Source organism: Odontesthes bonariensis, chromosome 8 (genome assembly GCF_027942865.1).
Source record: "Odontesthes bonariensis isolate fOdoBon6 chromosome 8, fOdoBon6.hap1, whole genome shotgun sequence".
Taxonomy (NCBI): Eukaryota; Metazoa; Chordata; class Actinopteri; order Atheriniformes; family Atherinopsidae; genus Odontesthes; species Odontesthes bonariensis.
The window spans coordinates 24,403,109-24,427,163 of record NC_134513.1 but is presented as its reverse complement, the minus strand read 5'-3'; the positions used below and the strand labels follow the sequence as shown (position 1 = coordinate 24,427,163).

Sequence of the window (24,055 nt, the reverse complement as noted above, 5' to 3'; positions counted from 1 at the left end):
CGAGTTAATGACCACAATAATGTCACATATACATAAAGAGAGTAAAGTGAGGAAAGGTGTGACAGATGAGGCCCCCCAGCAGTCTAGGCCTATAGCAGCTTAACTATGGGATGTTTCAGGATCACCTGAGCCATCCCTATTCAAGGTAAACACAAGAAACTTGTGCTAACGAAAATAAATGAATAAATAAAGGACCAGACTCAGTGAGTAATTCCCTATACTCCCTATATAGATCCATATATAGAACCATCTTTTACAGCCACAAGCTACCTCAGCCTCTCACCAACTGCACACCAGTCACAGCGGGGTGGGGATGCAAACCCTGGTTCGGGTAGGGGGAAAAATAAAAGAGGTAAGATAAGCGGGAATGGGATTCAAACCCTGGTTCGGGTAGGGGGTAATGAAAGTATAGAAGGTGCCAGAGGTGGAGGCAGGACAAGACACACTAGCAGATTCAGCAGACAAACTCACCTAAACAGTCCTATAATCACTAAAAATACCAGCAAAAACAAAGCCATACAACTCACTCTCACCAACTGCACACCAGTCACAGCGGGGTGGGGATGCAAACCCTGGTTCGGGTAGGGGTAGAAATAAAAGAGGTAAGATAGGCGGGAATGGGATTCAAACCCTGGTTCGGGTAGGGGGTAATGAAAGTATAGAGGGTGCCAGAGGTGGAGGCAGGACAAGACACACTAGCAGACACACTATCAGATTCAACAGACCTAACTATAAGCTTTATAAAAAAGGAAAGTTTTAAGCCTGGTCTTAAAAGTAGAAAGGGTGTCTGCTTCCCGGACATTTACTGGCAGCTTATTCCACAAGAGAGGGGCCTGATAACTGAAGGCTCTGCCTCCCATTCTACTTTTAGAAACTCTGGGAACCTCAAGTAAACCTGCAGTTTGGGAACGAAGTGCTCTGTTAGGAAAATATCTTACAATGAGATCTTTAAGATATGATGGAGCTCGGTCATTAAGAGCTTTATATGTAAGGAGAAGAATCTGGACAGGGTGAAACTACCACTAACATACTGCAAGCCCCTTGTCAACGCCCTCCAGCTCGGGATTGACAAATGCTTTGGCCCCATGATGGAAGACCCGGAGCTCGCGGCCGCTGCCATCTTGCTACCAAAGTTCCGGACCCATTGGACACGGGAAGAGGAGACCATAAAAACAGGTAGGAGACTAATTTCTAAATCTCAATGTTTTGTAATGCACCAAGTGCTCACTAACATGAGTTGCTGATTCACTAGCCCAAGTAACTGTCCGGCCTTTTTCATTTTTCCTATATTTGCTATATTTCTGAATATTGCCTACAAATTTGGATAATTTTCTTAGTGTGTTCAGTGTGCACTGTAATATTTCAGTTTCATTTTTTGAAGTTAATGCAGCCCATTCACAAATAACTTACCACCGTTTTCTAATTATTCATAATGGGAAACTTGCTCTTTGAAGCATATTTTGAATTTCAGAAGAAGATTTTTAGTCCTATCACTGGATTTTATTAAATACGCTGAATTTTGCATTCATTTTGAAGTCCATGTTTTAATTGGTACCATCGACTTCCATTGCTCAATATGGCTTTCAATGACTTGGCATTGCAAACACATGGAGAAAGTCCCATGTTAGTAAGAAAAGCCCTTTCCTGAAAAAGGACTGCACATTTAAGATATGTTTCCTATGTCTTAGGAATGGACTACATCAGATGTCACATTGAAGACTGTGCATTGCACTCCGGTGAGGTCAGCTGTTCAAGCTCATCTGATGAAGGGGACTTTTTTTCCAGCATGAAGAGATCAAAGGCACAAGATGGTCCAAAACAGCTAGAAGCTTACTTGTCCTGTTCAGCCGATAACTTGGACTTGCTAAAGTCATTTCCAGCTGTGTGTAAGATGTCTGTCCGATTAAACACTCCCCTCCCAGCATCAGCAGCCTGCGAGAGGCTTTTCAGTATTGCAGGATTAGTCTTTAGCCCAAGACGAGCAAGACTGCATGATTGCAATGTTGAGAATCAACTACTTCTGAGGGTAAACAAAAACTTCCTTGCTGCCTAACTGGCTTCTTTAAGCAAATCAGTGTGAAAGGTTTGAGTTGGCGACAAAGCCCGGAAAAGGTTTTTTTTATACATTTTTTTATTTGATGTTTTTATTTGATATTTTAATTTATTTGATTATTTTTTTATGTGCACTTCTGACTTTTGTTTTTTTTTAATAATACTTGAAGCACCACGAGCTGGTTGGAAGCACTGTTTTAAGCAGTAAAACTACTGCCCTACGTTTTCTTAAAAACTGAACTTGTGTTACAAAGCTGTTTTAATAACAAACCATAATGGTATTTGCACTTCATAAGAGACTTATTGTACAGAGCTCTAATAAACCAAATGGTATTCAAACTTTTGACTGACTTTTTTTTCCCCCATTTTTTTTAACCCTTGTGTGGTGTTTGGGTCTGTGGGACCCGTTTTCATTTTTTATTGATAGAAAAATGATACAATTAATTAATTTTTCAAACTCAGACTCACTGGCCTTGGCTCATTTTCTGTGAAGAACATATATCAGAATACATTTTTAATGACCACACACCGTACACCCCCCCTACACATTTCTATTACATATAAGATGTTCGGGTCTACTGGACCCAGGGCTAAAAGAAGTGTGGAAATTGATGTTCTGTGTACCTACACTCTGTCCACCTCCTGTCTGGGCCTGCTGTTACTGTGTGTGTGTGTGTGTGTGTGTGTGTGTGTGTGTGTGTTTGCGTGTGCGTGCGTGTGTGCGTGCGTGTGAGTGACAGAGAGAGTTTCTGCACCTGCGGTTCCCACACAAGTTTGCAACATTTTTACAAAATTCAAGCATCAACACTCAACACATCAAGCATCTACTCTTGTTTACCCGCACATTTGACCCTCTGTCTTGCGGGAAACTTTATTTTCTCCCACTCTATCTGCTACAAATTGGAGGCGGGACACTATAAATATAGCTTTGCCAGTGTGGTTTCTAATCACAACCGATCAAGATGGCCAAAAGGATCTCTGCGCAGAGGGCCTTGGAAGTGATTTTGGAAGATAGAGAAGGTTTTGATGATGATGTAGAGGGAGAGGATTCCCAAGAAGAGGTTTCCACTTCCTCCTATGCTTGGAACTTACAAGTCTACACAGGGAAACCTGATGGAGGAGCCCCCGAGAAAAACCAAGGAATGAGAGTTGTCCTGGACATGTCTCAGGGACTCAGTGGACACAACATCACATGCGACAATTTTTTTACCTCACACAAGCTGGGACAGGAGCTCCTAAAGAGGAAGCTGACCATGGTTGGAACAATACGGAAAAACAAGTCAGAGCTCCCACCTCAACTGCTGACTACAAAGAACAGGCCTGTCAAGTCTTCCATGTTTGCCTACACGGCTGACACATCCCTGGTATCCTATGTGCCAAAGAAAGACAAGAATGTGGTACTCATGAGTACACTGCACAGGGATGGAAGAATCTGTGACCAGGAACATCACAAACCAGAGATCATCATGGATTATAATGCCACAAAAGGAGGGGTAGACAACATGGACAAGCTGGTGACGGCCTACAGCTGCAAACGGAGGACTCTACGCTGGCCACTGGTGATATTCTTTGACATGTTGGACATCTCAGCAAACAACACCTTTGTCATTTGGATGGCACTTAACCCAGAGTGGAACAGAGGGAAGCTCCAGAAGAGACGCCTCTTTCTCGAGGATCTGGGAAAAGCATTGGTGAGACCACAAATTGAGGAAAGACAACATGTCCCCAGAACCCCAGCCTCTGTAGCCATCGTGAGGAGGATTCAGGAGGAGAATGCTGGTGCCCTGTCCACCCAACCTACAGAACCACAATCTGCAGAAGCTGAAGTAAGTGTGTTATGCTGTTGCAGTACATGTCTGGCACTCATGTCTTGTGAGAGAGAGAGAGGTGTTAGAAAAATTCCTGATCTTTTCATTATTCTAGGTTGTGAACACCAGCAACAAGAAGAAGCGGTGCGAAGTGTGCGGACCCAAGATGGACAGAAAAACACAATATGCATGCATCAAGTGCAAAAAGTATATCTGCAACACACAAACACAGTAAAACTCTGCCCCTCATGTGTTGTATAGGCTAGTGGCGAAAGGCCATGTGTTCAATGGGGCTCATGTGTTGTCTTGACTGATGTGTTTACTCTATGTGTTCATGTGTTCAGGTTGTGTTGTGCACCTGAATGGGTTAAATTTCTGAGTTCAAAGAAATAAAAGTCATTAGTTTTGAAAAACCTTGCTTCACTTGTGAATTTGTTTCCACTCATATCTTGATTTTAATTGATTTTCTTTATTACGTTTTAAATAATAAGTTATAAATGTGATCTAACGAAGGTAAAGGGCAAATATTAACCATATATACTGTTTATACAGCTTGTAATTGGGATGAAGTAAACATCTGTTGAGTTTTTTAACATAAAATACTTGATTGTGAGGCATTAAAAACCACAAAATGCTACGGGTCCACCAGACCCACGAACACTGGCTGAGTAACAACAATATGAACACCACACAAGGGTTAATGCAGTACTTTTACTTCTACTTCTACTTTTTACTCAAGTAGCAAAACTTGCAATACTTCTACTTGCTTTACTTAAGTACAACACATTTTGAATACTTTTGTCCTTCTACTTGAGTAAGGTAAGGAAAGGTTACTTTTGACTTTTACTCAAGTCATTTGACAAGATGATACTGGTACTTCTACTCCACTACTTTTCTCCAGTACTTTATACATCTCTGGCACTGGAACATTTTATCCTCTAGAGCCTGTTCAAGTTTTTGTGAGAAGTGGGAATTAAGGAAATATAGAAAATGTATTAGCCCCTCAGAGAAGCACAAAATCAATAGTCACATTCACTCATTGCCATTTTACTTTCAGTTCAGCAGCATTTAACCTAACATGGAAGCTGTAGAAGGAAGGTGGAGTTCATGAAAGAAAACAAAAACATGTGAGGAGGAATAATGAGACTTGCACAGCAAAAAGCCTCTACTTTCCAGACATAAAGAGCTTTGAAGTGACGATGCAAAATACTATGCTGTTGTGCAACCAAGATTTATATAAATCACATTTTATCCAAATGTAAATGACATGTCAGAATAAGACAAAAGGCTGTTTAAACAGGAGAAACTACAACTCAACTTTAGGGGGCTTGAGGTTGAGGATTTAGAGCAGCATTTTAGCTGTTCTTAAAGCTGGGCATACTCTGTGCGATTTTTTCAATCGCGGTATTCAACTGCTGCTCATACTGTACGAGTGAATCGCAAGGGATAAAACGTCACAGCTCACGATTCCTGTTCTCACACTGTACGACCCGATGGTCTGATGCGATCTGGCTGCTCACACTACACGACACGTCGGACTCGGTCGCCGGTCGCTGCCATGCTGTTCTGTTGTCTTTTTCTTCTTCTGTTGACAATTTTCTCTTCCATACCTATGTTCGCGCATGCGTAGTGTGACAGGATGAGGTAAATCGGCTCGTCCAGCTGCTTCAACTGTGCGAGAGCCTCACGAGGAGCGACCAGGATTTCAAACAAGTTTGATTTTCATCCGAACGATCGGGAGGTGGTCGGGAGGGCTTAATCGTTTGTCGTTACCCCATGCATACTACACGATGTGAGACGCACGATTGAGCCAAAACCTGGCCAGATCTCCAAAATAGTCGTACGACTGAAAATCTTGTCGAAATCGGGCCAAAAATCGCACAGTGTATGCCCAGCTTAAGACAGTTCTTCAGGGTTGATATTTCTAAAGTTGATTGTGGAATCTCCCAGACACTCGTACAGTTTGGTGGTCCCAACCCAACTGCTCCAGTGACTACTGGCACGTCTGAGGCCTTGACTTTTACACAACTTCTCTATTTCCTCTTTGAGCCCTTTGTTTTTGGAATGTTGCAATTAAATGTGTCCTGGTCTCACAATGCTCAAATGTCTCCTTAAACCATGAATAATTCAGAGTTGTATATTTTTGTAAACAGACCTCATAAACCATCAATGGCTCTGCAAACCACCATTCTGTTCTGAGCTCATAAACCTGTGAAATGTCATATATGAAATGTATGTATGTTCTGAATGTAAATTGGTATTTTTGAAGTGAGATTTGTCTTTTATAGGTAAAATAAACATTTTTTACACACTTCTTGCATTCACCAGATAAAGGGAAAGGTGTGACCTCATAAACACCCCAAAAGTCAGATGATTTCATAAACCATAAATGCCAGTATGTGTGTGTGTGTGTGTGTGTGTGTGCGTGTGTGTGTGTGTGTGTGTGTGTGTGTGTGTGTGTGTGTGTTGAATTCAAGATATAGTTTGACGGTTGGAGTGGAGGAATGTTAACATGTCAACATGATCCGGCGTCAGACTTGCCCTTTTTTTGGTTACAATATGTCCAGCATCTGAAAAGAGACGTTCTGATGGAGTGGAGGTTGCAGGCACAGACAAGTAGGATTTGGCTAGAACTGCCAGGTTGGGGAACCTTCCTGCATTTTTCTTCCACCTTTGAAGTGGGCTAGGATCTCTTGGAATGCAATTCTCCCCAAAATACAAAAGAACCTCATTTCTCACAGATTCACCCTCACCACTGTCCTCCTGGCCAATATCCTCAGTGCTGCCCTCCCCCTCAGAGTCAGAGCCAAGCAGAATGTCCAGCAAAGAGGTGTTCTTTTGCTGGGGACTGGCCAAGTGCTCCTGCTCAATCGTTTCCAGTTGTTGCTTGGCTCTTTTGATATAAATTATCAGAGCCTGAATTTGTACTTGTACCTTCAAAGCATCCTCGGGTGACAGGAACTTCATCCTACGAAAGCGGGGGTCAAGGGCAGCAGCAATGATGGCCACATTTTGTCCATTCTCTTTGAAAGCAGACTCAGACTCCCACCTTGCCTTCATCTCTTGGTCTGCAGCAATCTGAAAAGAGTTCGCAGCAGCAGACTTGTATGTGGTTTTCTTTGTAGACTTATGGAGACCCTTCAGCAGTGGAGGTAAAACAGATATTGTGACATAGGACTCTCCACTGAGAAAAACAGTGGCCTGTTCGAAAGGCTTGAGGACCTGCTCCAGTTCCTCTAGTAAGATCCACTGATCATTCCTCAAATCCATGTATTGCTTCCCACGCTGTGTAACGTCTGGGTCAGAAAGTGTTGCGACCACCGGCCACCGTTGTTCCAAAAGCGACTCACCATGTAGTATGAGCTGTTCCATCTTACAGACACATCCTGGAGCAGGGTATGCTCATCTGTACCCCACTGTTTTTGTTTCTGTTTCAGCTTGACGAGCTCCAGGGCAGGGGCGGCTCCTCCATAGTTGCGATTTGTGCGACACACTACCAAACACAGTTTTTTTTTTTTTTTTAATCTAGTTGCTAAAGCGGGACTGATCTGCTGTAGGCAAACTGGTTGTATATGTCATTGTCCAATCAGATTAAGGTCTCGCCTGGTGTTGCCACCCCCATTTTGGGGCGATTTCTGTCAAGGTCGAATTTGCACCAGGAAGCTCCCATTGACATGAATGGTACTTCAGTTTTTTTCAAAAATCCGGCTCCCAATGCATTTTCTATGAGGGTTTATGTGCTCGCACAAATGACGCACAACGTGCATTCGTCAGTTGTCACATATCTGTTGCTCGCACAAACGACGTGCTTTCGTCATATATGTCTGTTGCACTTGAACGAACATTCTACGGAGAAGATGGCGAGTGTCGAGTGTAACAAGGTAGTTTCTCTGAAAGAAGTACCCTTTAGTCGTCGAGCTAATGCGGAAAAGAAAGCAATTAAACAGCTAGGACCCCTGAGAGCTGATTTAAACATCAAGCAAGTGTCTACGAAAGGGGATAAGGCCTACACACGATCGTTCAACAAGAACTGGTACCAAAGAAAAACCTGGCTAGCCGGCTGTGATGTAGCCAATGCTCTTTTTTGCTACCCGTGCCTTCTATTCCACCCAGAAAACAACACAGCAGACGGTGCAGCGTGGACAATAAAAGGAGTAACAGACATGCAACATCTGAGAAGGTTAAGAAGCACGAGAAGGCAAAGAACCACATGGACAGCTGTCTGAAATTTGCATCATTTGGAAGAGTGAAAATCGCCACTCAGCTGGATGAGGGGTATCGGCTATCAGTCCTTCGTCACAACGATGAGGTGAGCAAGAACCGACACATACTCAATCAGCTCATCCAGTGTGTGAAGTTTTGCGGGATTTTCGAGTTAGCCTTGCGAGGCAAAGAAGAAACCGAGGGCTCCACCAACCCTGGTATTTTTCGATGTCTTGTGGATTTTGTGGCACAATTGGATGAGGTGTTTGATGAGCACCTGAAAACGGCAAGTGTCTTTAAGGGCACATCAAAGACGATTCAGAACGAACTGCTGGGGTGTGTGCTGAGTGTGGCGAGGGAACGGATTGTAGAGGAGGTGAAAGCAGCTAAGTTTGTAGCCATCCAAGCTGACGAAACCACCGATGTGAGCACGCAGACTCAGCTGGTTCTTGTACTCAGATACATCGACGGCAAGTATGCAGTGCATGAACGCTTTTTTGAGTTTCTCCCCCTCACCGAGTCAACGGCGACCTCTATTGCGAATGTGATCTTGGAGCGACTGAACAGTCTGTTTTCCGACGACGAGAGAGAGAAACTCATCGCTCAAGCGTATGATGGTGCCAGTGTAATGAATGAGGGGAGAGAAGGCTGGTGTGCAGCAAAAGGTGCGTGAACACTTCAAAAATGCACATTACGTGCATTGTTACGCACACCAACTGAACCTGATCATGCAGCAAGCCACATCCCACATACGCAAAGTGAAGATTTTCTTCTCTCAGCATTCTCGATCAGGTCGTCGCTCGAAGACTGCCAAGGGCTTCAGCCACAAGATGGAATTTCAACAGCAGGATCGTCAGCACTGTCAGTAAGAATCGAGCCGACCTCATTGAATGTTTCGAAACCATCAAAACATCCGGTTCTTTGGACCAACCCACAGTGAGAGAGGCGTCTGGGTTCATCAGAATGCTGCAAGATGAAGACTTCGTTTTTTTCTTAAGTATTTTTCACAACATCATGCCCCATGTGGACATCCTGTACCAGCAACTCCAGCAGAAGGACATTGATGCAGTACTCATCCAGCGGGCCCTCCAGAGGTTCACAAGCAGTGTGCAGGCCATAAGGTAAGATTATAAGAATTAATTTATTCATTTAAATGTAGGCTACTTACACCAATAATGATTAATTAAATGTAGCCTGTGTGGTGTAGTCTAGTTTGTTGAAATTATTATACTAGCTTAAAATCCTTGCTGGGCAGTGGGCACACAAAACTAAAGAGAAGTTGTGAACTAAAGAGTTCTGTGTGTGTTTTATGTTGTTAAAAGGATATTATAGTAAAATCATGGTGTTTCAAGTGGATAAACAGCCTGTAGCATGTAGAGTACACAACAGCAAATGGCCCAACTAACAAAACATATTGTATATTTTCTTGCATTCAGGGACTCCTCACATCAGCAGGCCCAGGGAGAACCAGCTGCCAAACGATCAAGGACGGCGTTAGGAGAGGAAGAAAAGCAGAGGATGGCCAAAGAGATCTTTGACACCATCTTGGTTTACTGCAAGGAGCGGTTTTCCTTCACCGAACACTTAGTTAGTGCCACCTTACTGCAAGGAGATCTGTTTGTAAGGTACTGCCATTCATTTCCAACCGAAGCTCTACACGCCACTGTGAAGGCATACCCCATGCTGGATCAAGCAAAGCTGCACACAGAGCTCTCCCTCATCTACGAAAACCCCGAATTTAGGGGATGCTGTGGTGCACTGGCACTTTACCAGCTGCTCATGTCCTACAACCTCCAGGACACATTCTCAGAGACTGTTGCTCTGTTGAACATTGTCATAACCACACCCATGACCACGTCTGAAGCAGAGGGATGCTTCTCAACTTTGAAGAGAATCAAGACCTTCCTGCGCAACTCAATGGGCCAGGAACGTCTTAACGCCCTGGCCATGCTTTCAATGGAAAGGAAACTTGTCCTTAGCATGCCAGATTTCAATGAGAGAGTTATTGACAGCTTTGCTGCATTAAAAGAGAGACGCAGCAAATTCTAGTACAAGTGATGCTCTCTCTCTCTCTCTCTCCCTCTCTCTCTCCCCAAGTAGCCTCAAATATCAAGCCTGTGTATTTTCTTAGATTTTATATTAAACAAAGGAGTGTTAAGTTTTAACCCTTTAGGCGCCAAGATTGTTTTTTTTTTTAAATACTGGATTTTGACATTAATATTTCAAAAGCTGGTGGCTAAAAGGGGGTTAAAGGTAGATGCCTACTGTACATTAGAAAAATGTTGCCCATGATCCGTAGTTTATGTGGGGTATGAAATTATTGATCTAATTTGCATATTATGACATCATCAGGTGGCAGCCATTTTATATCTAATTATATTAAGGAAATATTGGAATTGAGTGATTATGAACTTGTTTTTTTAAACTTTTTTTTTTTTTTTGTCTATTTATCATCATCTATAATGATCAGGGAACAGGAAAGCAACAATAAAACAGAATAATGTAGTAAAATATCACTATATCATCATTATTTGTTTCTCTTTATATTATTTTATGTATTTTTAATGCTTCTTGCACTCCCTGCTGCAATGCTTTTATTTTATGTAAAGCACTTTGAACTGTTTGTACATGAAATGTGCTATACAAATAAATTTGATTTGATTTGATTTTGATTACCATATAGTAGGAAAACACATGCGAAAAGTTGCCTATATTTTTTCAGGAAATGGTTGATATTGACTTGATGTTTGAACTTATTTTCATTTTTCTGTCTTTTACCATCATTCATAAGGAGGAAACCATCAATAAAACAGGAGAAAGTGCTAAAATACTGTCATCATTACCATAGGGTAGGAAAACACATGCAAGAAGTGGAAGACATTGTAAAAGACATTGGTAAAATGTCATCATGTAGCAGAAACACACACTAAAACAGGTGACAACACATTGTGAAACGTGAAAACGATGGTCAAAACGGTAGTAAAAACTTATCTGTCCAGGTGACACTGTTTATAATTTTTTAGAGTATGGTACCACTCCATTGAGGTTGGATAACGGTACCGAATGAGTTGGAGTGTGTGTGTGTGCTTGGAGAACAGCCTCGCTTCGCATGCCGGTACCATTGCCTTCGGATGTTTCACCGTGCGTGGCATGAGTGCTCGTCCGATCCTCTTCCTCACGAGGTAAAAACTCTCCTTCGGAGTCGGAATCGGCAAATGGCATGCACAATACTTCCGCACGGTTCAACTTCTTACAAGCCATGGTGTTAAAAACTCACTAATAGTTCGCTGACAATAAAAATTTGACTCGCACGTCTCTACAGAAAAGCTCTGAATAACTATTTCCGTATCTGAGCTCGCTTGGCTTTTTGCACTGCCTTATATAGACACTGTGAACTACAAAATGACTACAAAATAACGTGAGCTTGGTCTTGTTTGAAAGGGTAACATGTTTGTGGTAGGAGGACTGAACACCTTAAAGCCCGTTTATTTTATCTACAGACTGTTTTGTTTATGCTGACGTAATGTCGCAATTCTGCGACTTTGGCGGTTAGAGGGTTAAGCCTCTTTTATGAGTCGTCTGCAATGTTTTAGAACCCCCCTCACCGCTTTTTTGATGTTTACTACTGTCTCCGGTATTTGCCTAATTTTGATTCATCTCAACCTGTTTCAGAATGGCAATTTATATGCATATCCAAAAAGGTCCGTAAAAGCACCATAAACGTCCGTTTTCAAAATCATCAACTCACCGGAGTGGTAACTGGTGTGCACTGGTAATCCATATCAAATTTCGTTGCGAAAAGTTGCTTCTGTCGTGTTTTATTTGGCAGATTGTTCATGCTCGCACTATTTTCTTAGCGGTGGCGGAGTAATATCAACGAACATCCAGTACAAAACGTCCACGCTAATCCACTTGACTATATTCGACTCAGGTTTTAGGGTTTTCATGAGGTAGTAACAGCTGGTAGCAGCTACATTTTTAGCACCTGCACGGCAGGGATTCGAGTGGAGTCCAGCCGAAAATGTGACGTCTACAGACTGCAGGCCACTGATTGGCCAGGGAGTGATATCACTGGATGAGTAATGAAAGCAAGAGAGGGCCAGAGGCCATGGGTTGTTATTCAGATTTTCCTTCTTTTGTTTTAAAGTGAATGATCATACTTGAGCAAACGGGGAACACAGAAATGACATGAGCCCAAAGAAAGGTCAACGTAATGCTCTTGCACAAGTTTGAATGTTATTTATTCATATTGTGCATTTCAGGAGGTTTGTGATCATTCAAAGAGGCACCACTGAGGACGCTGTGATGGTGGTAACAGAGCTGAACTTTGACTTTAAGTGCTGGATCAAACATCTGTTGATTATTAAAACTGCTACGCCCAACGTGGGGCTCCAACCCACGACCCTGAGATTCAGAGTCTCATGCTCTACCGACTGAGCTAGCCGGGCTATTCACATGTTATAAAACATGCCTTCCGAGAAAAAAAAGAAGAGATAAAAAAAGCCAACGTCAACTTTCAGATATTTCGAATGACATCGGAACACATTCCTCCCTTTTCAACCTCTACCTACTCCACTCGACTGGATCCCACTCAGCTGTTAGGGTTTTCCAAGAGGTAATACCACCTGGCACAAGGTGGAACATTTTTAGCACCTACTCGGTCGGGGTCGAGTTGAGTCCAGCCAAAAATGTGACATTTACAGACTGCAGGCAACTGATTGGCCAGGGAGGGATGTCACTGGATGAGTCATGAAAGCCACTCCTTAACTAGAACCGGCAACAGCAACAGCTGGATTTGATGTATTCTGTGATCATCAACGAGGTGGATTACTAGACGCAAAGACACAGACCAAGTAGCATGTATATCTTCGCCTTGATGTCCTAAATACTTGTGTAATGTTTGTGTCGCATAAAAGTGACATTACAGGACTTTTGGACCTCCTTGCTATAAAGACCCCACCCACATTGAGGTGGTTGTGAGTAAGTACGAGTGGAAAAGAGCTTAATGTAGCAGGAGAACTGCCTCATCGCACATCAGAATTGTGTATGTTAATGGGAGGAACTTAAGGCCCGTCTTCAGAGATAAATGCCTTTTTTCACCATGGCCTGACATGGCTTTCTTCATGGTCTTCTAATAAGCAAGTAAGATTTAAGCAAGAAATTAGTGTCAGGAGTGGGATTTGAACCCACACCTCCTTTGGGAGACCAGAAGTCCCTGTGCTAAGGAAGGAATAAAGCCTTGAGTCTGGTGCCTTAGACCGCTCGGCCATCCTGACACCATTACTTCCCTGCCTGTGTAAAATATGACAAACGTGAACCAAAATGCAAAACGCTAATCCACTTGACTATATTCGTCTCAGGTTTTAGGGTTTTCCATGAGGTAGTAACAGCTGGTAGCAGCTACATTTTTAGCACCTGCACGGCAGGGATTCGAGTGGAGTCCAGCCGAAAATGTGACGTCTACAGACTGCAGGCCACTGATTGGCCAGGGAGTGATATCACTGGATGAGTAATGAAAGCAAGAGAGGGCCAGAGGCCATGGGTTGTTATTCAGATTTTCCTTCTTTTGTTTTAAAGTGAATGATCATACTTGAGCAAACGGGGAACACAGAAATGACATGAGCCCAAAGAAAGGTCAACGTAATGCTCTTGCACAAGTTTGAATGTTATTTATTCATATTGTGCATTTCAGGAGGTTTGTGATCATTCAAAGAGGCACCACTGAGGACGCTGTGATGGTGGTAACAGAGCTGAACTTTGACTTTAAGTGCTGGATCAAACATCTGTTGATTATTAAAACTGCTACGCCCAACGTGGGGCTCCAACCCACGACCCTGAGATTCAGAGTCTCATGCTCTACCGACTGAGCTAGCCGGGCTATTCACATGTTATAAAACATGCCTTCCGAGAAAAAAAAGAAGAGATAAAAAAAGCCAACGTCAACTTTCAGATATTTCGAATGACATCGGAACACATTCCTCCCTTTTCAACCTCTACCTACTCCACTCGACTGGATCCCACTCAGCTGTTAGGGTTTTCCAAGAGGTAATACCACCCGGCACAAGGTGGAACATTTTTAGCACCTACTCGGTCGGGGTCGAGTTGAGTCCAGCCAAAAATGTGACATTTACAGACTGCAGGCAACTGATTGGCCAGGGAGGGATGTCACTGGATGAGTCATGAAAGCCACTCCTTAACTAGAACCGGCAACAGCAACAGCTGGATTTGATGTATTCTGTGATCATCAACGAGGTGGATTACTAGACGCAAAGACACAGACCAAGTAGCATGTATATCTTCGCCTTGATGTCCTAAATACTTGTGTAATGTTTGTGTCGCATAAAAGTGACATTACAGGACTTTTGGACCTCCTTGCTATAAAGACCCCACCCACATTGAGGTGGTTGTGAGTAAGTACGAGTGGAAAAGAGCTTAATGTAGCAGGAGAACTGCCTCATCGCACATCAGAATTTTGTATGTTAATGGTAGGAACTGAAGGCCCGTCTTCAGAGATAAATGCCTTTTTTCACCATGGCCTGACATGGCTTTTTTCACGGTCTTCTAATAAGCAAGTAAGATTTAAGCAAGAAATTAGTGTCAGGAGTGGGATTTGAACCCACGCCTCCTTTTGGAGACCAGAAGTCCCTGTCCTAAGGAAGGAATGAAGCCTTGAGTCTGGCGCCTTAGACCGCTCGGCCATCCTGACACCATTACTTCCCTGCCTGTGTAAAATATGAGAAACGTGAACCAAAATGCAAAACGCTACTTCACTTGACTATATTCGACTCAGGTTTTAGGGTTTTCCATGAGGTAGTAACAGCTGGTAGCAGCTACATTTTTAGCACCTGCACGGCAGGGATTCGAGTTGAGTCCAGCCGAAAATGTGACGTCTACAGACTGCAGGCCACTGATTGGCCAGGGAGTGATATCACTGGATGAGTAATGAAAGCAAGAGAGGGCCAGAGGCCACGGGTTGTTATTCAGATTTTCCTTCTTTTGTTTTAAAGTGAATGATCATACTTGAGCAAACGGGGAATACAGAAATGACATGAGCCCAAAGAAAGGTAAACGTAATGCTCTTGCACAAGTTTGAATGTTTTTCACTCATATTGTGCATTTCAGGACGTTTGTGATCATTCAAAGAGGCACCACTGAGGACGCTGTGATGGTGGTAACAGAGCTGAACTTTGACTTTAAGTGCTGGATCAAACTTCTGTTGATTATTAAAACTGCTACGCCCAACGTGGGGCTCAAACCCACGACCCTGAGATTAAGAGTCTCATGCTCTACCGACTGAGCTAGCCGGGCTATTCACAAGATATAAAACATGCGAGAAAAAAAAGAAGAGATAAAAAAAGCCAACATCAACTTTCAGAGATTTCGAATGACATCGGAACACATTCCTCCCTTTTCAACCTCTACCTACTCCACTCGACTGGATCCCACTCAGCTGTTAGGGTTTTCCAAGAGGTAATACCACCTGGCACAAGGTGGTACATTTTTAGCACCTACTCGGTCGGGGTCGAGTTGAGTCCAGCCGAAAATGTGACATTTACAGACTGCAGGCAACTGATTGGCCAGGGAGTGGTGTCACTGGATGAGTCATTTCGGTTGCTATGCGCCGACCTTATCGGCAGCAAGTCTGTGTAGCTCTCAATTTTTCTCATCGTTTATATGATTATTGGTCATTTTTCGTTTTTTGTTTCTATCTAAACATTTTTAGTTAGTTTTTATTGATCTGCTATTTTGTTTTAATTATTTTTTTTGACAATGTGCACAACTACTAAAGCAGTGTACACAAGAGAAGAACTGTTGGCACTGTCAAGGATTGGACACGGAATTAAACATCCAATTCCGACCGAGCTTAAAAAGCTGTACCGTGGATGCAGAGCTGGAGCGAAACTAAAGTCAAAGAGGCACAACAGGAGGTGGAGGTACAAACCTTTTCCGCCCTCGGTGATCATGGGAAACGCTAACTCACTGCCTAACAAGTGTGATGAGTTAGAGGCGCTTGTGCGGAACCAACGGCTGTATAAAGAGATCAGTTTGATCTGTCTGTCTTAGTCCTGGCTGAACGACAGCACACCGGATTCATGTGTGGACATACCCGGCTTCACAGCCGTACGAGCGGATCGAGACCTGAGTACGAGCGGCGGTAAGCGGAAAGGCGGGGGTGTTATACTTTTCTTTAATCAGAGATGGGTAAACCCCCGCAATGTGACCGTTAAGGAGAGGGTTTGTTGTCCAGACATCGAACTGCTGTCAGTTGGTTTCCGTGCATTTTATGCGCCCAGAGAGTTCCCATACACAGTCGTCATCGTTGTTTACATTCCACCGAGGGCGGCACCTGTAACGGCGTGTGATGTCATCCATGAAGCCGTTGCTAGGATACAGACCCAGCATCCTGAGGCATTCATTGCAATCACAGGAGATTTCAACCACGTCTCTCTGTCCTCCTGCCTGACTGGCTTTGTACAGTATATGGACTGTCCAACACGTGAGAAAAGACATTAGATCTGTTCTATGCTAACGTGAAGGAGGCTTACAGGGCAGTGTCTCTTCCACCACTGGGTAGATCTGATCACAGCATGGTCTATCTACAACCCACATACAAACCGTGTGTACAAAGACTTCCTGTTACTACCAGATCTTTCAGGAAGTGGTCACCAGAGGTGAGTGATGCATTGAGAGACTGCTTTGATGTCACAGACTGGGCTGTACTGCTGGAGGAAGAAGAAATGGACATTGACATGGACAGGAGGGTCAGCACCATCACAGACTACATTAACTTCTGTAGGGACACTGTGATTCCAGTCAGGACTGTAAGGTGCGATCCAAATAACAAACCATGGATCACCAGTGACATCAAAGACCTCCTGAACCAGAAAAAGAGGGCGTTCCAGAATGGGGATGGAGAAAGGCGGAGGAGTGTACAACAGGAGCTTAAAAAGACATTACGTCGAGCTAAGGTGGAGTACAAGAAAAAGGTGGAGAGACAGCTGGAGAACAATAACACCAAGGAGGTGTGGAGGGGCATGAGGACCATCACTGGATACAGACTGAAGAACTCTCAGCCTGTAGAAGGTGATGTGGACAGAGCCAACACTTTCAACCAATATTACAACAGGTTTGACAGTGTGGCTTTTCCCTCCTCTGCTGCTGCTCCCTCCACCCCCACCACTACAGCTGCTTCCTCTATACTGCTTCCACTGCCCTGCTGTACTTCCACCTCAATGGCAACCTGCATCGCCAAGCCTCCTCCTCCGCCTCACTGCACCTCCACCTCTGCTGTCACCAACAAGCTTCTTCTGTCCAGCTGTACCTCCACCTCTGCAGCAACTTCCACCGCCTGGTCTCCTGAGCCAAGCCACACATCCACCTCTGCGGCAGCTCCCACCACCAGGCATCCTGAGCCCAGCTGCACTTCCACCTCTACGGCAGCTTCCACTGCCAGACCTTCTGAACCCAGCCACACCTCCATCTGTGCGGCAGCTCCCACCGCCTGGCCTCATCAGCCCAGCTGCACTTCCACCTCTGCGGCAGCTTCCACCGCCTGGCCTCCTCGGTCCAGCTGCTCCTCCACCTCTGCAGCAACTCCCACCACTAGCCCTCCTCTGTCCAGCTGCACCCCCATCTCTATGGTTGATAGCAACATCCCTCCTGTTGCCATCCCTCCGCTACAACCTATGTGTCTAACTATAGAGGAGGTTGGAGCTGAGCTCAGGAGACTTAAGCCAGGGAGGGCTTCAGGCCCAGATGGAGTCTGTCCAAGACTTCTGAGGGACTGTGCTGGTCAACTAGCAGTCCCTCTTCAGAGGCTCTTCAATATGAGCATTCAGATGGAAAAGGTCCCAGTACTTTGGAAAACTTCTTGTCTCATACCGGTGCCCAAATTAGGGCAACCGGTGGAGCTGAATGACTACAGACCGGTGGCTCTGACATCTCATATCATGAAGACCTTGGAGAGACTTCTTGTTCGTCGCATGATATTGCAGGTTGCTGAGGCTCTTGATCCCCTCCAGTTTGCCTACCAGAAACACATAGGAGTGGAAGACGCGATTCTGTACATGTTGCAACGGGCATATGCTTATCTGGATGTGCCTGGTTCATATGTGAGAGTCATGTTCTTTGACTTCTCCAGTGCCTTCAACACCATACAGCCTCCCATACTGAAAGACAAGCTGCTCGGTATGGGTGTGGCCCCCTCCCTGACATCATGGATTATAGACTATTTGTCTGCCAGACCACAGTATGTCAGGATGGGGAAATGTGTTTCTGGAACACTGGAATGCAGTAGTCCTGCCACATTCAGAAGTATTCGGATGATACGGCTGTTGTGGCATGTGTGCGCGGTGGACAGGAGAAGGAGTACAGGGACCTTGTAGAGGCCTTTACTGACTGGAGCAAAAATAACTGTTTGCTCCTGAACACCACCAAGACCAAAGAGCTGGTGGTGGACTTCAGGAGATCTAAAACCCCATACCAGTCAGTCTGCATTGATGGAGGGGAGATAGAGACTGTTCAGACCTGCAAATACCTGGGGGTGGTGCTGGATAATAAACTGGAGTGGTCTGCCAACATAGACGCAGTGTACAGGAGGGGCCAGAGCCGTCTCTTTTTCCTGAGACTGCTCAGGTCCTTCAATGTCTGCGGTGATATGATGTGCATGTTTTATCACACTATCATTGAGAGTGCACTGTTCTATGCTGCTGTCTGCTGGGGGAGTTGCACAACAGACAGAAACTGTAGGCGCCTGGACAAACTGGTGAAAAAGGCTGGTTCTGTTGTAGGCAGAAGGCTGGACCCTCTCGGTGCTGTGGTGGAGAAACGGATGAGGAGGAAGTTAGATTCAGTGATGGAGAATAATAAACATCCTCTCCACAGCATCCTGACAGGACAGAGGAGCAGCTGCAGTGAGAGGCTCATCTCTGCGCTGCAGGACTGAGAGGTTCAGAAGGTCCTTCGTTCCCACAGCCATAAGGCTTTATAACAGTGACTGCTGAGTTCTTCTCAAATTGATTGATTGATTTTTATTTATTTGTTTATTTTGCCATTTAGTCATTTATTAATATTTAGTTAGTAGTAGAATTATTATTGTTGTTTTATTGTTGTTAATTCAATCATTGTAAATATTTAAAAAAATGTTGAGCTACTTGACGAATTTGAATTTCCCCCATTGGGGGATAAATAAAGTATTATTCTATTCTATTCTATTCTATTCAATAAGGCACCTGCCTCCTAAGCCAGGGATTGTGGGTTTAAGTCCCATCTGAGGTGTGCAGCAGAGTGGCGCAGCGGAAGAGTGCTGGGCCCATAACCCAGACGTCGATGGACGTTATAACGTGAAAATATCTTATCTTGAAATAACGTGATAATATCACGTTATAACGTGAACTTTTGTATCTTGAAATAACGTGATAGTTTCACGTTATAACGTGATAAATATATTGTTAAAACGTGAAAAAGATATTGTTATAACAATAGACTTTTCACGTAATAACGTGATAATGAGCCTCCTTTTTTTTTCGTAGAGTGGCAGCAATACGCTTCCGTAATATATAATTACAAAAGAGAAAATAATATAAATAAAAGGAAACTTATCCATTTGAACAATAAATAGAGAAAAATACAACATATTTATGTATTTTGACACCTGCCTCTTGTGAACAAGGAAAACCTCCATGAAAAACTTTAAGTAAGGAACAATTGGAGGAACTCTTGGGAAGAAATAAACAAGAAGGGACCCTCTTCCAAGGTCTGAAGGTGTCAAAATACTCAAGGTTTACCTCCGTGTGTTTTAATCTTGAGATTCTACAGAAAATTTTTCAATTACAAAAGAGAAAATAACATAATTAAAAGGAAACTTATCCATTTGAAAAAACTAAATAAAGAAAAATACAACATTTTTATGTATTTTGACACTTGCCTCTTGTGAACAAGGAAAACCTCCATGAAAACATTTAAGTAAGGAACAATTGGAGGAACTCTTGGGAAGAAATACACAAGAAGGGACCCTCTTCCAAGGTCTGAAGGTGTCAAAATACCCAAGATTTACCTACGTGAGAGATTATAAGGAACACTTTTACTCAAAAAAAAAGATTTATGGGGGGTAATAAAGTGTGATTTATGACAGGTGACCTTTTGACCTCCGTATGTCCTGTCACATCAAAGGGTTAGCTCACATCAAAGGGTTAGCGATAACAAGTGGTCGGTGGTGGGGGTTAGGGGTGGGTGTTAGGGGGTTCAATATGTTTGAGTAGTAACAGTATTGACAATCAAATCAAATTTATTTGTATAACACATTTCGTGTACAAAACAATTCATAAAATAAAATAAAATAAAATAAAAGCAAATCAAGTCAAGTCTTTTGTTGTCAGATACACAGAACAACACACGTGGAGTTTAACTTTCTGTATCTGCAACTCACAGCTGCTCTGTTTATTCACAGCTGAGAAATCATCTTCCTGGGGATGACCATAACCTTTATAAACATCACCGCTATCTTTATTAATATCAATAATCAGTCTGAATGTTTCTGGTTCTTTCTTCTGGTACCAGAATACATCACCATTACAGTTTTTTCTGATTGCTAAAGTTAAATTTTCGCAACTTTGGCTGCTTTTGCAAAACTTTACACACAACTACAAGAACTTCACACCAATCTAGCAAAGCATTGTAGATACATTGCAAAATCAAACTAAGGTTGAAAAACATTATACACCTTTGTAAAAATTGCATTTTTGTGGCAAATCATTCACACAACCTATCATTTTGATTAACACGCCCACACTGCAACTACACACAAATGGTATAAATGATACACACATTTGGCTTGTGCTTTTCTTTGCATAATGTAAATCAATTTTACATCATACTTTTATCATGAATACGTTTGATATAAACACACAGGGAATCACTTCAATCATGACTGTTTATTTACATTCACCAAAACAAACTAAAAATATTTTTTTACATGTAAATAAAAACACAAGAAAACTCAATACAAGTGTACTGAAAACAAAAGGAAGTTACTGAAAATCCATACGCCTTGCTGGATCTGGCCACAAGATTTCATCAACGTCACATGCTATGTCTTCAAGTGCAAGACAGCGGGGAAAGTATCGCCTTGCATGGCGTATCCAGCCCTGACGTGCTGCCTGGTCAATATCCCCACATGCCTCCTCCATTGCCTGTAGCAGGGCCATACGCTGCTGGGGATTACGCTCATAGACCCTCCATCGCCAGGCAGAGAAGAACTCCTCGATGGCATTGAGGAAAGGAGAGTAAGGTGGGAGGTTGAGGATAGTGAAATGTGGATGATCCTGACACCAGTTACGGACTGCAGCAGATCTGTGAAAGCTAACATTGTCCCATATTACGACATATCTTGTTTGGTGTGCTCGATGTGCATTTGTGAGGATGGCATTTAGCTGGTTGAGGAATGCAATGATGAGGTCTGTCTTGTACGGGCCCAGTGTGGCATGATGGTGAAGGACACCGTTCTGGCTGATCGCAGCACACATTGTTATGTTGCCCCCCCTCTGCCCTGGCACATTTGTAATGGCACGCTGTCCGATGACATTCCTGCCCCGTCTTCTTGTTTTAGTGAGGTTGAACCCTGCCTCATCCACAAATATGAGCTCATGGCCCATGGCATCTGCCTCTAGCGCCATTACTCTCTGAAAAAGAAAAAACAAACAAAATACATACACTTCAGTATGTAAAAGGACCATGTATACACTTCTGAATTCAACACCAATACTGTTGCTTACCTGCACATATTCACAACGCAGTTGCTTTACTCGTTCTGAATTCCTTTCAAAGGGCACTCTGTAGACCTGCTTCATGCAAATTTTGTTTCTGACAAGTAAGCGTGATATTGCTGAGATGCTCACAGTATTTACATTTGCAAAAGTTGTGTCATCTTAAATTACACGCTACTGAATTTCACGCAGCCTTATGGTATTGTTCGCCATCACCATATTCACAATGTGGATCTCCTGCTCAGGTGTGAACAGTCTTTCTCTGCCCCCAGCTCTCGGAATTCTAGCAATTCTGTAAAGTAGCAATGGCATCATTTGTACATTACTGTATTTTACATATTACAGAAGTATACATATTGTCTAACATGTAAGAGATTATAAGGAACACTTTTACTCAAAAAAAAAGATTTATGGGGGGTAATAAAGTGTGATTTATGACAGGTGACCTTTTGACCTCCGTATGTCCTGTCACATCAAAGGGTTAGCTCACATCAAAGGGTTAGCGATAACAAGTGGTCGGTGGTGGGGGTTAGGGGTGGGTGTTAGGGGGTTCAATATGTTTGAGTAGTAACAGTATTGACAATCAAATCAAATTTATTTGTATAACACATTTCGTGTACAAAACAATTCATAAAATAAAATAAAATAAAATAAAATAAAAGCAAATCAAGTCAAGTCTTTTGTTGTCAGATACACAGAACAACACACTCGGGCACTGAAATTCTTAGGACAGGACAGCGTACAGCGATTACCATAACAACACATAAAATGCCGTAACATGACATGACATAACACTAACAATAAATAGGCAATATAGATACTATAAAATATACATTTTACGTTAATTACTAGTGCTATACTGAACATATAATACACATAATAGCCTATGCTAATCTAAGATCTATTCTAACCTAGAAACCCAAGATAAAAATACAATATTGTGTAATATTGCATGTTGTAGTGCAAACAGCAGTGGAGGTAGGCATGTGTAGTGTCGAGTGTAAGAAGCATTAAAATATATAAAAAGAATATAAAGAGAAACAAATAAAATCATTTAAATGAATTTAAAAACAAGCAACTGTCCAGATAAATTAAAATATATCGTGCAGATTCCACACATAGACACATGAGAAAAGTAATGTTTTTAACCTGGATTTAAAAATGTCTCCATTTGGTGAGAGTTTAATCTCCACTGGCAGTTTGTTCCACTTGTTTGCAGCATAACAGCTAAATGCTGCTTCTTAGTGTTTTACAAATAAAAAGGTTTATTGGTTAATAGGAACGGTCTAAGTTTAAGTAGGTAAACTGTCAAGATTTAAAATGTATGTAGACAGGCTGTAGATGGTTTAAATGCTAATATGTTAAAGTTTACACGAAACTGTCAGACGATTCAAATCGCATTGTGGCAAATCAAGGAGTGAGTTTCCACAGCAAGGGTCCACGGGAACCTGTCAAAATGGGTGGTTCAGTGTTAGTCATGAATACCCTATTTCTCTCAGTTCAAGTAAACAAGGTGAATAATCACTAATCATCCCTAGGAAAACAGTGAACATTGTCAGGAAAACATTGTTAACGCAAACAGACTACGGTATTCCTTCAAATTTCAATTTACCAATGACATACAAAGTGATTTGATAAAAGAACAATTATAGCTACTTACAGATCTGATCAGTGATGCGGAGGTAAGTTGTCAGTTAGGAAGGGTCACAGTGTTTCATTACACTTCAGCATTCTTTTCTCTTCATCGTGTGTGTTGTGAAAGATTGCAGGCGTCGCATGTCTAAGAGACAAGACAACCACAGGTGGGAAAAGTCTTATGCAAACATACCTGAAGATATAGAAACATTCAGTTGAATAAGACCATGAAAGTGTGCCTACTCTTCTTTTTCTTTATTCATTTTTTAACGTCCAGCTAATTATGAGATATTGGTTCATATGAGATAAGGAACATAGTGAGAAAAAACAAACAACAACAAAAAAAAAAAAACTCACTGATATGACAGAACAATGTGATAATTTCACCCCGTTTCTTACAGAAACAAAGTAATCAAGTAAAAATGTCAAAAAAAAAAAAAAAAGATTATTCAAGAAGAGCTGTTAATGTAATCTCACACCAACAGTATATCTGCATCCGCACCGGACAAGAATAACTCAATAAACTGGCTTATGTTACCCCTCATACTTTATATTACTTTGCTGCTAAAAGATTTATTTATCTCCAGTTGAGCA

General features: G+C 42.6%; 1 protein-coding gene and 5 non-coding genes across 6 annotated transcripts in view; all 6 read right to left on the bottom strand.

Moving 5' to 3' along the window:
- Positions 1–24,055, bottom strand: part of LOC142385507 (caspase recruitment domain-containing protein 18-like) — a 179,348-nt gene that overhangs the window by 90,804 nt on the left and 64,489 nt on the right. The gene's annotated exons all lie outside the window — the stretch shown is intronic.
- Positions 12,439–12,511, bottom strand: trnaq-cug (transfer RNA glutamine (anticodon CUG)). Its single transcript has one exon. It is a non-coding gene; the product is annotated as a tRNA-Gln (tRNA).
- Positions 13,229–13,339, bottom strand: trnal-caa (transfer RNA leucine (anticodon CAA)). The gene is made up of 2 exons: positions 13,302–13,339; positions 13,229–13,274 (listed from the first exon to the last, which is right to left on the bottom strand). It is a non-coding gene; the product is annotated as a tRNA-Leu (tRNA).
- trnaq-cug (transfer RNA glutamine (anticodon CUG)) lies at positions 13,869–13,941 on the bottom strand. The gene has a single exon. It is a non-coding gene; the product is annotated as a tRNA-Gln (tRNA).
- Positions 14,659–14,769, bottom strand: trnal-caa (transfer RNA leucine (anticodon CAA)). The gene is made up of 2 exons: positions 14,732–14,769; positions 14,659–14,704 (listed from the first exon to the last, which is right to left on the bottom strand). It is a non-coding gene; the product is annotated as a tRNA-Leu (tRNA).
- Positions 15,299–15,371, bottom strand: trnak-cuu (transfer RNA lysine (anticodon CUU)). Its single transcript has one exon. It is a non-coding gene; the product is annotated as a tRNA-Lys (tRNA).